At 39.5% G+C, this 16,352-nt stretch overlaps 1 pseudogene; it reads left to right on the forward strand.

Moving 5' to 3' along the window:
• Positions 1-12,767: 12,767 nt before the first annotated feature.
• On the forward strand, positions 12,768-13,490 carry LOC149263871 (LIMR family protein At3g08930 pseudogene; annotated as a pseudogene).
• Positions 13,491-16,352: the final 2,862 nt, after the last annotated feature.

Consider the following 16,352-nt stretch of genomic DNA (forward strand, 5'->3'; position numbering starts at 1 on the left):
GACCATGGGCGCCATTTTCGAAACGTTATGATGACAGAACTTACAGGCCAGCTTGGTTTGCGTCACGATAGCTCAACTCCTTATTATCCACAAGCCAATGGCCTGGTTGAGTCTATCAACAAAGTTTTAGTTATCATGATCCGACGAATCATTGGTATTCATCGGTCGAATTGGCACAACATGTTATTTTCCGCGCTTTGGGCGTACCGAACCTCAGTGAAAACATCAACAGGGTTCACTCCTTTCCAACTAGTTTATGGTTTGGAAGCAGTGCTGCCCATTGAATGCGAAATCCCGTCACTTCAAATGGCTGTCGAATTACTTCCAGCTACTTCCGAAGAGGAGAAGCGTCTATTATACTTAGCTCAATTAGATGAGACTCGACGTGACGCTGCATTGGCAATCGAGACTCACGCAAAACGGATGAAAGCTCAGTATGATCGTAACGTGACCCCTCGAAATTTTTCGGAAGGAGACCTAGTGCTATTATATGATCAAGCTAACGATAAATTAGGTGCTGGAAAATTCGTTCCTATGTGGCATGGGCCCTACATTGTCAAGCGAAAGCTAGCAAAAGGGGCCTATGAGCTGGTAGATTTTGATGGGGACTCTTTGGGTAAACCCAGAAATGGACTTTACCTAAAGAGGTATTATGCTTAAATGATGGGTATGGAGATTTAGTTAGGTTAGATTTTTCTTTCTAGCTGGTGTGTTTGTTAGTATAGACAGTGTGCTTAGCTTAGAGAGTGTGTTTTTCGTCGTTATTCTGGCTTATCTTGGTTTTACTCTTGATATTGCAGATGTCGACGCCTCTCCAAACGTACATTGGATTTGCTGATGGTGCTTGTCGTAGTACACGGAATATCTCTTCCGCAGCTTGGGTTATCTATTCGCCCTCTGACGAGTTAGTTTCTATGCATGGGGTGAGCCTCGGTCAAACAACAAACAACATTGCAGAATACAGTGCAGTGATTGAATTATTGTCTGAATCTATTTCGTTTGGGATTCGGAGTTTGATAGTGAGGTTAGATTCTGAACTCGTTGTATTACAGCTTAATAGAGTATATGCCATTAGAAATCCAGTGTTATTAAGGTTATTTTTGAGAGTGCGCCTCTTGGAACGTGAATTTGATTACATTGAATATCAGCATATTCCAAGGTCATTAAATACATTAGCAGATGCAATTGCTTCTCGAATGTTAGACAGACATTTGCGATAATCATACATGTAAATTTAAAAACATTTCATCACACATGTTTAACAAGATAAGCCGGTAATAATGATATATATAGATAGGAGTGTGTCAAAAAATACATCGTCTTCGATCATAGGTTGAAAAACACCTTATGATCGGCAAAAATGATAAGTACAAAAAACCAAAATGTCACATGTGTCTACAAAAGTGACCAGCCAGTCACTGGTGGTGCTCTCTATACGACACCACTGCACGCGCTACCCTACACAAGAACCTCCTAAAAGGTCCTGGGACTGCGACCACATAGCGCTGAAGTCTGATAGGGATATCATCTATAGTCGTCTCTGGTATGTCTGCCGTAAGACGCTCTAGGTCCTGTTCCAACTCGGCTAAGGTCTCTGCGGCCGCATCCTGTGGGGCCGGTGCTGGTGCAACTGGTACTCTCCTCTCGAAAGGCCGGAGATTGGCCGGACGCTGTGGACCTACATCTGCATTTTGAAAATTGTCACTGTCAGTTTTGAGACGATATAAAAACCAAAAAAGTAAATAATTTAAAAACTTGTGGAAAATGAAGTACCTGTGTCATCCCACTGTTCTCCCGGTGGAAGAATCATGTCCGGATCTCCGCGAAAATCAACTCTGGCATACGGAAAATCCTGTATCGAGAAGACCTGGTTCTCTAACCAGTGAAAATACTCCGGTCTAAATCGGACAACCTCTGTGCCCTCGTCAGGATGACGGGCCATCACCGCAACCCATCGCATCAACTTAGGCTCTCGGGGAGGCCCAACCTCAACAGTGAGCTGCTGTGGGATCAGCATCGGAACCCTCTCTAGGGAAAAACTCACAACTAAGGGCCCATAACCAAAAGTCTTCAGTTGTCCGTTTTTGGTCCTAGTCAGTTGGCCCTTTAAGTTGGCCAACACAGCATCGCACCAGTTGAAAATGGTGCCCTGATAGCAATCAATCGCCATCCGCATCTGGGATCCAGTGGCAATGTGCAAAGCGGCAGCCCCGCAAAGTCTGGTAACTGTAAAGGCAATTACCATAAGTTCAGGTCGGGATATCTTTTTGATATCTATCCCCTTATCCTGGTTTTGGTTATTACACCACTCTAGCCGGAGGCTAGCAATGGACTGGCCACCCGGCCTAGTCCCGGACAGAGTCAATTGTTCGCCCCTCTTGGGCAAACCAGTGAGAAAGTAAATATCAGAGGGCTCTATCTCGAGCTGGTGCCCTCCAATGTAAAAGCACTGATCCTGAACGTTCCACCTTTCGACCAGCCACTCTAGAAAGCGCACCTGGGCCCTCATGCCAGGTATGGCCCAGTATTTGTAAAGACCACATGCCTTCAAAGCATCAATGGAAGGTTGATGATTAATCATGGCCAAATCAACATCTTCGTGTTCCCTCTCGTGCCAATCAAGCATGGTGGGCAATCTACACACCATAAAACATCTGTTAGAGTCCATAAAATTGAAAGTTTTTGGTTCATTTTGGAGAAATTGGAGTTTAAAAATCCACTCCGCGGTGTACACAGCCAGCCCTTTAGAGGCAGGGCATATGTACGCAGGGTCTCTTAAGGCAAGCTGCGTATGCCTGGCATTTTCCCAATGGTGAAAATGTCGGGGTACGCAGGTCACCCATGGGGCACCTGCGTACCCCGAAAAGCGGACCTTGAAACCCCCAAGGTCTCCAAAAAATAAAACTAAAGCCTAAAAACAAATTCTAAATGGATGGAAATGCAAGGGAGGATGTTGTAGAATACCTGATGAGACGGCGTTCGGTTTCGACGGTCGGATTCTCCGCAATGTCCACGGGAAGTTTCTTGCCAAAAGCCCTTTTTCTCTCCTCAACAGTAAAATGGTAAAAATGAAATGGTAAAAGCCCTTTTTATATGTTTTTTGAGTAAATAAATGTCAAATTTGTTTATTTTCCACCATGAAAAGGTATTTTTCAAGTATTTTTATCTATCTTTAAACAAGTATGAGTAATGTGTTGGTTTTTGCGCAGGATAAAAGGATTTTCAGGGAAAATGTCATTTTTCACAAACAAAAATATCAGAGTCATCTTTTAAGCCCTTTTCTGACTCCCAAAACATGAAAAGATTGCCGAGTGTTTCTTTTACACTCGTTAAAACGGAATTAAAAGATGGTCCCCTTATAGCCCTTTTCTGACCGTAAAAACAGGAAAAGATTGTCGGATTTTTGTCGTTTCAAATTCAATACTGGAAATAAAACGACATGTCCTTGATCGCTTTTTACTTTTCAGGTCAAAGACACTAATCATGAAAGTACTCCTTGGTCGTAAGATCAAGCGGTTCTCTCAAGTATTATTTTATACTTTTTCGGGCCTGAGAGACACAACTTTACGAAAAAGTTCAACCTGGAGTCTTCTTAAGTTTTTTCAGACTCTCTAAAATTGAAAAACGCTGAGTTTCTCCTATACTGGACTCGTTAAAATTTCACAGTAAAGGACCTGTTCGATTACAAACAGGAACGGACCACTCCTTCTTAGGGTTCGAATCAAAACTAAGTTGGACTCATCCGAAGGATGAGCTTATAATCCAGCATATGTTATCCTCCTCAAGCTTGTAAAAAATAAAGAGGTACTTGCCAGAAATGGTGGGGGAAAAGAGAGAAAAATGAGCCTATTTGTTATCCTTTGTCTCAGAAGAAGCCTTATCACCACTCTTGAACACGACACTTTTTCATTCACCTGGGTTGGGAAATCCTTTGCCTCCCAGTTGATCAAACCACATTGAAAGTCTTCAGCCGGATATTAACTTTGGGACAAATGTCACCAAGCCATCTGTTGTTCGTTATGTGTTCAAGAGGTCACTACAAATAAACCATTCATCTGCAAAATACCCGTCATCCATCTTGACCATCCCTGAGTCAGTCCTTACAGCTACATTTCTTCAACTTGATCTATGATTTCGTGTTGTGGGCTTGCTGGAAACGGGTCGCTTTCTATCGACATCAGCACATTATCTAGAAAGATGACCTAGAAATCGTCAGTACCTTGAAATCTGCATGCATCAATGGCAGGTTTCTCGCCTTTGACGACGGTTTACATCATTGACTTTCGATCGAAGGATTTCGTGAAATGTTCGACATCAACTCATTCATTCACATCTCATGGATTGTACTGGGTACTTTGAGAACCATTGACATCACTGGTGGTCTCTCTCACGCTTGTTAACAGTTTACATCATTGACTGGTAATCAAGTGGTTTCTACCATGTTCGACATCAACTCATTTATTCGCATGGATAGAATCGTACCTTTTTCGGGAAGTAGAAATGAAGACCCTGGATCTAGTTTCCACCATACAGGCTGCAAGGAGTTTTGTATTCATTATACAGTAGACTAACTATAAACAGATGGCTGCGTCCATACTGTGTCTACAAAAGTCTATAATTATGATGTACTGCAAAATCATTCCTGTATCAGAACAGTAGTTAGTTTGTTAGTTAAAAGTTTTCAATCTGAGTATGGGAATGCCTACCTCAGCGATGATATGATCTTATATATGTATTTTGTGTTGAATACTTGCAGGTTCCGACTGGGCTCTCCACAAGATAATCCTTGAAATGATAAAGTACTTCACCCTTCCTAGATGATATGAAACCCTTATCTACTACAGGCTTCGCACTTTAGGGGGCAATCTGCTACACTAAAATTTGTCACCATGACTATTTGCAGTTAGTATGGCTCCATCAACTGTCATACTATCATCCTTGGCAAGTCTCATACCTCTGCTCTCCATGTCAAACTCCAAGAAAGAGAGAAAGTCTTTAAAAATCTATATATCTCTGGGTACGCAGTTTCTATTAGCTTTCCCTGCGTGTACGCACCCCAAGTTCACAATACCTGCGTACTTGTACGCTCTGTCTATAAAGGGGAGGGTGCGTACTCCTGTAAAGGTCAAAAGGCGTAAGTTTCACTCCAAAAAAGTTACTTGCGGTCATTTCTAGAGCATTCTAGAAGCTTCTTTGACGTGTATGGAGCGCCTCCAGATGGTTCATGTATCCCTATCAAAGAGGAAATTATCCCATCAAGAGGGGAGCTATCCCATCCAAAGAGGGGCTTATCCCATTGATGGTGGACCTGAATAACTTCCTCTAGAGCACTATAAATACAGGCATTGGGCCAGAGGGAGGGGAGGTTGAAAGCTGAACATTCCTAAGGGTAGATGCTACTGGAATTAGGACTCCCTTGTAAAGCTTGAGAGGAGAGATTCCCATCCTTTCCTAGCCTTATTTGGAAGTGGGTGAGCTCATCAAAGTAAAGGAAAACTCTTGCTGGACCCTAGGAGGGACCTGCACAACACCAAGGCTCAGGTTGTAATGGTTTCTTTTGTTTCCACTTAATACAAATGCACTCATTTTTCTCAACAGATTGTTATTCATGATTTGTTTCATATACTCCTTGGTTTGTATGATGGATATGTATTATTTTATGAGTTTATCAGGTGCTATTTAATCTTTTGGCTTGTTAGTGAATGCAGGTTTCGAAGAGAAGGAGGAGCTCATCTGGATCGGCGAGGCTGGACTACTACAAAGCGTTGGACTAAAGGTATGTTACAATCACCTGATTACTTGTATTCTAAATGCATGTTTAGAGAAAGGTAGTGTTTATTTGTCTTGTTTGTCACTAGAAAGCCTTTGCTTCTAGGGAGGTCGGTTTTGTCCACAAAATCGACTCTTTCCGCATGACAAAGCCTATTCAATGGAATGTTAGCACAATTATGTAGCATCTCTATGTTTTCCTATCAGTCATGGAAATAGTACACAACCCTTGAATCTCTCCTATGGTACAAAATTCAAACATGCGAGAGATGTGAAACCACAACAATTGAACACTTCATCTTCACTTAAAAAAAAAATATTGTGCTGATGATAATTAATTGTGTCAGAGAAATTGTAGTAAAACGTTGCAATTGTAGAACACAAAACATTGGGTAGCATAATTACTGTGTAGTAGAACGTTGCAATTGCGGAACGTACAACATTGGGTAGCCTGATTCCTACAGAGGAATCAAACTCTTACAAAAAATAAAAAAATAGAAATTGACAATCTCTGCGGCATGATCTGTTGTCGTTCGAGAATTAGGTTGTTCAATTTAGTAGAGGCATGGATAAGTGTTGAAATTTCTAAGTCAGACACATTAGAAATCCCTACTGCATTATCTGGTTTATTATCTCCTACTTGTTCTTTCCATTAACAAGTTATTTATAAATATAAATATCGAAATAAACACAAATGCATCCTTAACACATATACATGTCAACAAATGAAATAACTGAGACAGTCACGCAAGGGAACCATTATTTTTTGACAAACATCCTTGGAAAAACCTAATGCGGGAAAATTAGTGCAACAGATATGAGGGTTTTATTATTATGTAGTTTTCTGAATACAACTAGGGTGACAGAGATGGCTCACCCTTCAGAGAATTTCCTTGGCAAAAGTACCTCTCCTCGGAGACATGTATTCTGGCTTATCAGTAACTGGATGATTAATCCCACAGCAACTTCGACACTTCCTTAGCTGGTAGCAAAAGCTGCTCCAAGCTTCCTTTCGAAACTTTGCCACCCTCTACGGCTCTACGTTTGCCTCTCAGCTCCCATTCTGCCCCACAAAAAAAGCCTCAGTGTTGACTCTTTAGCCCAAAGTCAACTCTTATAGCCTCTGCGCAGCCTCTACTGCCTTTGCATCAGTGTCTTGGCCCTTTGTGTCTTCTACACTAGCCTTCTCAAGCTCTGCATCAGTCCTGTCAGCCTCGGCATTAGCCTTCCTAGGCTCTTCTTTGTCTCTCTCGCACTTTCTCTGCCTCTCTTATATGTATTCTCGGTCTTCTGTTGAACTGCCCCTCGCTGCAACGGATCACTAACTCGATTTCTTAGCAAACCCTACCCCAGAAAATTGAATTCTTGATTAACTTAATGTATCTCCAACTGATCCTCAAGCCTCCTCTTATACTTTTCCTATTGGTGATTGAATGATCGAGATTAAGTCCCTAATCAACGACTAAGATTAGATATGGATTGATCCTCGTTATTTAGAACTTTCTCACCCATATTATATTAATACACATTAATATTTTAATTTTCCTAAGTTTAGACTTAGGAAGCCCATTAAAAATATTAATTATTTCAATATCTCTTCATCCGGGTGGAATTTCCCGAAACTATTTATGGTTCTTTGAGATCTTATGTGCCTTAGCCTCTCCACCAATTTTCATGGCTAGATCACATCCGATGCTACCAAAAATAAACACTCCCTCTTAGCGAGGAATGTGCTATAGTAATCCTTCACAATAGAAACATCACACTAATCTTCCGCATCGGTACCTTTGTTAATGCTTGGCCTGCTACCTCACATCCACTGCACTGTTGCTTCTGGTACTTCTTCCCATGACACTTCCACTACCACTGCTACATATGTACTGCAGCTCCCTCTCAACATGCTACATCATGCTACCCATAGCACTGCCACTGCTAAATACTGCACTGCAACTCAGTTACCAAGAAGTAACTAACTAACTTCACCCAAATATTGACATCCTAGTCAGTTTGCAACCCTCGTGATTCTGAAGCTACCCCTACTGCTATCTTGTTCTCCCTTTGCTGCCACTGCGTTGTTGCAACCACCTCTGTGCCTCTCGCATTATTGCAACCTCTACTACGTTGCTACAGGCTTCTGCACTCTAGTCCTGCCTTGCCGATCCATCACACTTTTCTGCTCCCAACACCTATCATCATGCTATTGTTGTTAAGGGCTCCCGTAGCCAGATGTGATCCAAGATTTTGGGCACCTCAAGGATCCTGCCCTTAGGATGTAATCCTCCTTACTACAACTCGATATCACCCCACCTCTTCTCTAGAGGTGCATGAGCACTCATGGCACAATCATCATCAGTCTCGACCTCTTTCTCTACCTTAGCTGGAGCTGCTTTTGAATTAGAAGCCTTTCCCTTGTTTTTCTTTCTAGGACACTCAGATGCATAATGTCCCAGCTCCCCGCAATGGAAGCACTTAACCTTGGAGATGTCCTTCTTCTTTCTCTTCCATCACTGTCTCACAGATGCTAGAGCAGCATTCTCCTCCCCCTCTTTCTTGATTCGACCTTCCTTGCCACTACTCCCCTACTTGGTCATCCTCCTTATCTCTTCCTATCAAAGACATTCCCACATCTCCTCCCAACTGGGAAGAGTAGCCCTGCCAAAAATACTATGGAAAAAAGTGTCCCACTCCTTGGAGACTACATTAAGGGTAGTCCTCACCATAAATTCAAGATCTAGAGTAGAACCCATGGAAGTAAGCTGGTCGCGAATCACCTGCAACCTCAAAAGGAATGGCTCTATCTTCTCTCACTTCTGCATCTGATATGACCGCAGCTGATTCTCCAATAGCATCCTTTGCTGCACGAAAGAGCCCTGGTAGAAGGTGGTCAGGGTGTCCCACATCTCCTTTACTTTGTTCTTCTTAGCAATATGTGGTATGACATGATCTTTGGTCCCATCTAGGATCATGCATTTCACCCTTGCCGTTGCATCCTCATACTTCTCGTTCTCAGCTGAGTCAACTTGGATAGCCACAGTTTCAAGGCATAGTCCTTGATGCAATGTCTATCCAGGACTGCCAGGATCCTAGCCTTCCATATGAAAAAGTTGTAAGCCCCGTCTAACATGTCCTGATCCCTTAGTCCATTCACTTCCATTTCAGCTCCTCTTTTGGACTCCCTCTGAGTCTCAACTCCCCTCCTAGAAATCTCCCTCTAAGTCCTAATTTCCATTCTGGAAATCCTCTGGCCAACTATTGAACCTCTCCTCTCCAATCCTCCTTGCAATTTCAACACGGATCTGGATTCCTTGGCTAGAAATTTGTTGAGGTAGTGAGTCCCTCTACCTTGGTCTCACCTCCTTAGACATTTTTATGCTTTGACAGAAATAATGTCCCACAAGCTCCTAAAATCACAATCTGCCCACAGCTCCAAAAGCCCTGGTAACCGAAGAAACTGAGCCTTTCAAGCTCTGTGCAATCTCGAGAAAGGCTAAATCTTCTCCTCCTGGCCACAATGTCGATCCTTCCTGGCTGGGAAAGATGATCGAGAACTGCGTAGGTTTGATCTACCCCTCTCTGCCTCTGCACTAACCTGACTTGAAATGATGACGTAGGCTCTACGTCACTTCCTCTCTTGCTACTTCTCCTCTAGAACAATGTTGTCTCTCGGGACAACTACTACTGCTGCAAATTTCATATTTCTGTTGGTGCCTTCAATTCTCATGTGATCTGCAATTCTCTAATACCATTTTGAAATATCTAAGTCTAACGAATTAGAAATCCCTACTGCTTTATCTGGTTTATTATCTCTTAATTGTTCTTTCCATTAACAAGTTATTTATAAATATAAATACCGAAATAAACAAAAATGCAACATTAACACAAATACAGATCAAAAAATGAAATAACTAAGGTAATCACATAAGGGACACCATTACTTTTGGACAAATGTCCCTGGAAAAACCCAATGTGGGAAAACAAGTGCAACAGATATGAGGGTTTTATTATTATGCAAATTTTTGAATATAACTAGGGTGCCAGAAATGGCTCACCCTTCAGAGAAATTCCTTGGTAGAAGTACCTCTCCTATTATATAGATATTCTAGCTGATCAATAACCATATGATTGATCCCATAGCAACTTCGATAGTTCCTTAGCTTGATAGTGAAAGCTACTCCAAGCTTCCTTCTAGAACTGCACCACCCTCTAAGGACTGCATCACCCTTTATGTCTCTACATCTGCCTCTCAGCTCCCAGTCTACCCCACGAAAATGACTCAGCACTGCCTCTTCAGCCCAACATCAGCTCTACTAGCCTCAGCGCAGCCTCTTGCGCATCTGCGTCAGCCTCTTCACCCTCTACGTCTTCTATGTTAGCCTTCTGCCTCTACGTCAGTTTTCCTAGGCTCTGCATTGTCTCTCTGGCACTTTCTATGCCTCTCTAATATATATTCTCAGTATTCTTTCAAACTGCCCCTCACTACAACAGATCACTAACTCGATTTCTCAGCAAACCTTGCCCGAGAAAATTGAATTCTTGATCAACTTGGTGTATCTCCAATTAACCCTCAAGCCTCCTCTTATACTTTTCCTGTTCACGATTCAACGACCGAGATTAAGTACCTAATCAATGACTAAGATTAGATCTAGTTTGATCCTCATTATTAATAACTTTCTCACACATATTATATTAATACACATTAATATTTTAATTTTCCTAAGTTTAGACTTAGGAACCCCATTAAAAATATAAATTATTTTAATATCTCTTCATCCGGGTGGAATTTCCCCAATCTATTTCTGGATCTTGCATATATCATGTGTCTTAGCCTCTCCACTAATTTTCATGTCTAGATCACATTTGATGCTATCAAAAATCAACAATACATTTACCTTGCTACACACAATTTTTTTTGGCAAATTAGTGCAATTAGTTCCAGAATTCGGGCAAGCGTGAGCGATTTCAACCGACACATTATACATGGTGATAAAAAATAATATATCATATATATGTCATGCACAAAGCCTTGGTTTCATATCGTTCCATGTCCAATTAGGGTTATATTATTATCGTGCAGTTTACACATTATACAAAACGATGTGTTATATTATTATGGAGATGCATTGTTATGAAGACGGATTAATATTAGGTATTGTGTTGTTGACCTGGGTGTATTATTGTGTTGTATATAAATATTGATGTTGCTTGGTAAATATAGCATGCCATGATCTAATGTTACAAATATATATTCCAACATCGATTTCTCCATATGATAGTTCATCCCTCCATGCATCTATATATCAATTAAATATTTGTGATAGAATCAATGGTTAGAAGGAGGCTTCTTGATCGGTTGGATGTTGTAGCTGGAAGAAAGGAGAGGTCAAACGAATTAATGCAAGTATGTAGCACATGGACACCACCGATGTAACAAAATAAATGTAGCAGGACTAACCCTCACATCCTTCGAAAAGTCAAGCAGTCAACTCATCGCATTGGGTGAGGTTGTGAGGGCAGATTATAGAATATGAATATATATATTCTATGACACACATTATGAGACATATGGAATGTTAACTCTGTTATATGTGTAGCAACAAAACTTGTATCATTGAGTTTCATAAGTCTTGAAGCCCCTAAAATTCCAGCCATCTTGGACTACTTTGAAGAGTAAAGGTTTGATCCTCATCCTAGTGATTCAAGTATTCAACTAAGCACCACTGTGTGACCTCATCTCTGGAAGTTGAAACCCATGGACAAGAGATCAACGTAGTCCATCAATAGTTATTGAAAAATATCTTGTCACTATGCCTTCTTGTTCCTCACATTACTTGAAGATGTTCAATCTTACAATTTAAGGCGGATTTTTTTTGTTGTATGACTGGTTGGCTCCACATTAAACATAGAAGTTATTGGTATAAATATATACACATGTATGTGCCTACAAACACCTAATTGAAGTGACTAAGCTATGTTATCATTGTAATTAATGTCTCAGAGGAGGATACTACATGGGCATAGCTGAGGGAATCACTCCCTACAACGCATAAATAATTCGCTCCCCATTATCCAAATGTAAGTGTGACAGAAGGAGCGTGTTGAGCATAGGTGAAGTTGGATTGTTTTTTTCGTTTAGTTGTAGCGTCGATGCCATGAGGGTTTGGGTTGGGGAAACAACAGATAACAAGTGAAAAACTACACCCCATAGCATTTCTTATTGCCACCAGTGGCGTAGAGATAGTGGTTCGAGAGCCACATGTTCCCCAAACTGCAATGAAAATCAAGTCGAGGTTTTCAATAATTGTTAATACTAGGATTCTTGCAAGGGAAAAGGGGAGGGCTCAATCTACCATGAATTTCAATTCACATGAGAATTCTCGACTCTCTTTTTTCCCAGGTATCCATTGTAGTTTTGGCCGATATATAATTCCATGAGAAATCTAGAAATTGATAACCTCAATAAAGCATAATTTTCAAAGCTAGTGGTGGTTCAGGGCCTTTTAGTGGCCAAATGCATTTTCATGTTACCTGCAGATGTTGCAAATTGTCAAGCTTGTAGACATGCAATGTGCAATGGGGCATGCAATTTAACTTTCCTTATGAAGGATCTGTGTTTGGAAACATATATCATTGATGTGATGCTAGTATTTTCCATGTTATATTCTGAAGGTGATCAAAACAAGAGGTTTGGAAATAGAGTTTTCAGTGCTTTGATGTGGGTCATTGTGACTGCTATAGATGTTTGTCTCATGCTTGGAACTCTTTATGGCCTTGTTGGTAAAGTCAAATTTACTATACGAAATATTTCTTATTCTTCAACTACTAACTCTTGAAGCAGTTGGTCCAGTCTTTTACTAAAAAATATTCTTGTCTAGTAGGAAAAAATGGAAATTCAAAATTTGTGTGATTCTTACACAACTGATGCATTATCAGAAGATTGCATGGACCATGAACACAACTTTTCCTGAACATGTTGTTTCTCTTACTACAACTGCTGGTATATCAAGGAGGCCACCGAATTAGGGAGGTGAGCAAGAGAGGTAAAAGAGGCAGTTGCTTCACTTCAATGGGAGAAAAGAGAAGTGGTAGCAAAGGTAGAAAATGGTTGAAAAAATGTAAAGGAAGTTAACAAGGTTTTTTTTTAAGAAGATGTGAACGCTTTGGAGGAAATCTACCCTTAGGGTGAAAAGGTTGATTCATCATGGGCTTTGACAGTGCTTAGCTATTTAGAAAGATTAATACTTGTAATATTTGGGTTTATTGTTTCGATGGATTGGGTTGGGCACATTATGTTATAAATGTTGATTAATCCTCCTATCTCTCCATTTCTTAATGAGGTTTTCATCAAGCTAGTTTTTTTAGGGCTTCTTGGAACTGTAGCATTTTCTTTCTTTTGTGTCTATATCCTCCTTGTTTTGATAGCAGGGACAATGGTTCTTGGCTTAAGGATAGGTTTTATAACAATTCATCCAATGAATTGGGGTGGAACATTAATGAACTACTTCCTTTTCATTGTGGGGCTTATTTTTTCTCTGTTCAATCAGTATCATCCAATTTTTGTTCGACAACCTCTATTGTGTAGGTCCAAGAAACTGTTTCTCATGAGATCTTTGATCACTCTTGAATCCTTGTGTGGCATTAAATACATTTACAATTGCATGTTATTCCAGAGTTACACTTGCAAGAACAGTGGGAGTAGAACACATTTCTTAGCTAAAGGATAGGTCTATTAAATCGATAATGAAGGGACATGCTGCTCATTTTCTATTCAAAGGATCTCTTTCCATTCATGTGGGTGATGGAAAGAATAATTTTCTAGATGAAGTGCCTTATGATGCTATCCATGAGCATGAAATTCCTTTAGACAAAGGAGTTGTTTCCATTCATGTGAATGGTTGTAGTATGTGAATGAGAGCCAAATTCATATTTTCCTGCATGTTAATGACAAGTGCAGTTGCCAGAGTTTAATGGTGTATTAAAATTGTTGAATGTAGTGCGATGGAGTACTGTAATATTCGATGTGCATGAGGTCAATTATAACCTGATTAATGTGTTGGAGCGTGTGGATCAAAATTTGGATAAATCAACTGGTGAAAATATCATGAGAATTCTAGTCATGAGCCTGAAAGAGTATCAAATTTTGGAAATATGCATTCATACATGCCAACCTCAAATGAGTCCATATATCTGGTGGTTAGCGCATTACAATACATGCCTCGCAGATTTAATGTCTCATATATTTAATGGTCTATGTGTTCATATCCTTTCACAACATCGTGCAATGCACTTACTACTTAAGTGTTCTCTCAAAAGAGTTTTGTAGCACTTTCAGAACAATGTTTATGGAGAAACATTCATTCTAAAGTAGCATTCACTCAATGATGCAAAACAATACATTGTAGGTTTTAAAGCATTAAAGAAATGATGACAGGTTTTACAAGCTACAAGACATCTATAACCCCTTGTCATTGATGTCAAAGGGGGAGGTAAGCAAAGGTCATGTGCAACAATGAGAAATATGTTTGAGGACAATAGGGGGAGGACTAATGTGTTGCCATCAATGCCAAAGGGGGAGATTCTTAGAAATATTGTTATTGATGGCAAAGGAGGAGAATAGGAACAACAAGAAAAGGAGAAGTAGAGCAATGGACAAAGGAGAAACAAATACCTTGATGGCATGTTGATGGCTTGATGCTTGGATAATGCACGGGGGATTCACTCAATGAACCTTTGTCCTATCACGTGCATTTGCGGCATATTAAACAATACCCTTAATTTGACTACATATTGGAAAATACCCCTAAAAATCACATTATTTAAGCCCCTACCAATACGAACCCAATACAACTTCCCAATTTAAAAAACCCCTATTTCCACTAGATATTGTAGGTATCCATTTTTTCATTAACATTTTTTATACCACTTTATATTTTTTCATTATCTTTGAACTCCATTTTTTATACCTTCCAATATAAAAACCCTTTACCCCCTATATATTCCCCAATATATTATCCCATCTTTTCCTCAATATATATCCCCCAATATGAACCCACGTGGTATGGTATTGCTACCCTAGTGGAGCCCCCATGTGATAATGTTGCAGGGATTATTTAATGAAGATTTTGTGATGTGAAATGTTTGATTAAGCTTAATTATTTTGATTCAAAGGAAAGACTCCAAGGCAAAGGCAAATATGTTGCAAAGATTTTTGTGATGCATTAAGAATAAATATTGTTGTTTGTTGTTGACATTAGATTAATTCATTTAATCCTTACATATGGCTGTGATTAATATTGGATGGATGATTTATTTTTGTGTTCTAATATTCAAGATCTAAAGAGTTTGGAAACGAATGAGTGGAAGGAAAAGAGTCAAGCCTATTCACTTCATATTCCTATGTGGGATACAAACAACCAACAAACTATTTCTATAAAAGACCTAATTTTGGAAGGCATAATATGTGAGAGAATGGAAGAATGAGAGAGAGATGATTGAACTATCATGCATTAGTTACCTCGAACTTATGAAGCTAATGTGAAGCAGATTTGAAGGGAAGAAGATGCAGAAATGAAGATCGAGATATGCATAATTTATAATCTTGTAAACCAACACATTGTTATTTCTTGTTTGCGTCAGGGGATGGTAGTCTCCTTTCAAGTTGAGGCTTGATAAATATCCAGTTGGAGTTAGTTGAGATACGAGCCTCCTGTGCATTTTAGCCTACAAAAAACATATAGACGTTGAAGCTTCCTTGCATGTTGCAGCTTGTAGAAAATTGAGGTAGCAGCCTCTAGGTTGTGGCCTACAGAAAATCAAATGTAATGAGTAAGAGCTTCCCTTTGCATCACAACAATAATAAAATCATTGTTTTCTTCCTTTTTGAGTTTCCACATATATTTAGTGTCAATATGCATTATTATTATGTGTTGATATGATGTTTTTAGTTTTCTTATTAATTGTTGGTCACATATTCAAATTGATGGTCATCATTTTCTAAGTATGATGTTTTAGTTTTCTTATTAGTTTCTGGTCAAATATTCAAATTGTTGGTCATCATTTTCTAAGTAATGGTTTAGTTAGTGGGATTTAATAAAATAATTAATGTCCATAAATATACTAAATTGATTCATCCCCACTCTTAGTTTAGTTAAGTTTCCATCAAGAGTTACTGCCTAGTGATTTATTTACTTGGTGAAGGAGTGATAGTCTCCATATGAGTGTGAAATATGAGTGTATTTCACGTATTAGAATTATAATCTAAATTTCTATTTTGTATGAGTGTGAAATATGAGTGTATTTCACGTATGAGAATTATAATCTAAATTTCTATTTTGTTGCTCCCAAATTTTACTTTGTTTTATTATGTTCACTCTTGGTTTAGTCAAGTTTCTACTGGGAAACTCCTGGTGATTTATTTACTTGGTGAAGGAGAGGTAGTCTCCATATGAGTGTATTTCATGTATTAGAATTATAATCTAAAATTCTATTTTGTTGCTCCCAAATTTTACTTTGTTTTACTCTGTTCTATGTGAGTTAAATTTCTGTGGTTTTAGCTCCAAATTAGTTCCGATTACTGTGTTCTATGT

This window comes from Pinus tabuliformis, chromosome 6 (assembly GCF_031772625.1).
Source record: "Pinus tabuliformis cultivar Carrire ecotype Pingquan chromosome 6, CPIR1, whole genome shotgun sequence".
NCBI classification, from domain to species: Eukaryota; Viridiplantae; Streptophyta; class Pinopsida; order Pinales; family Pinaceae; genus Pinus; species Pinus tabuliformis.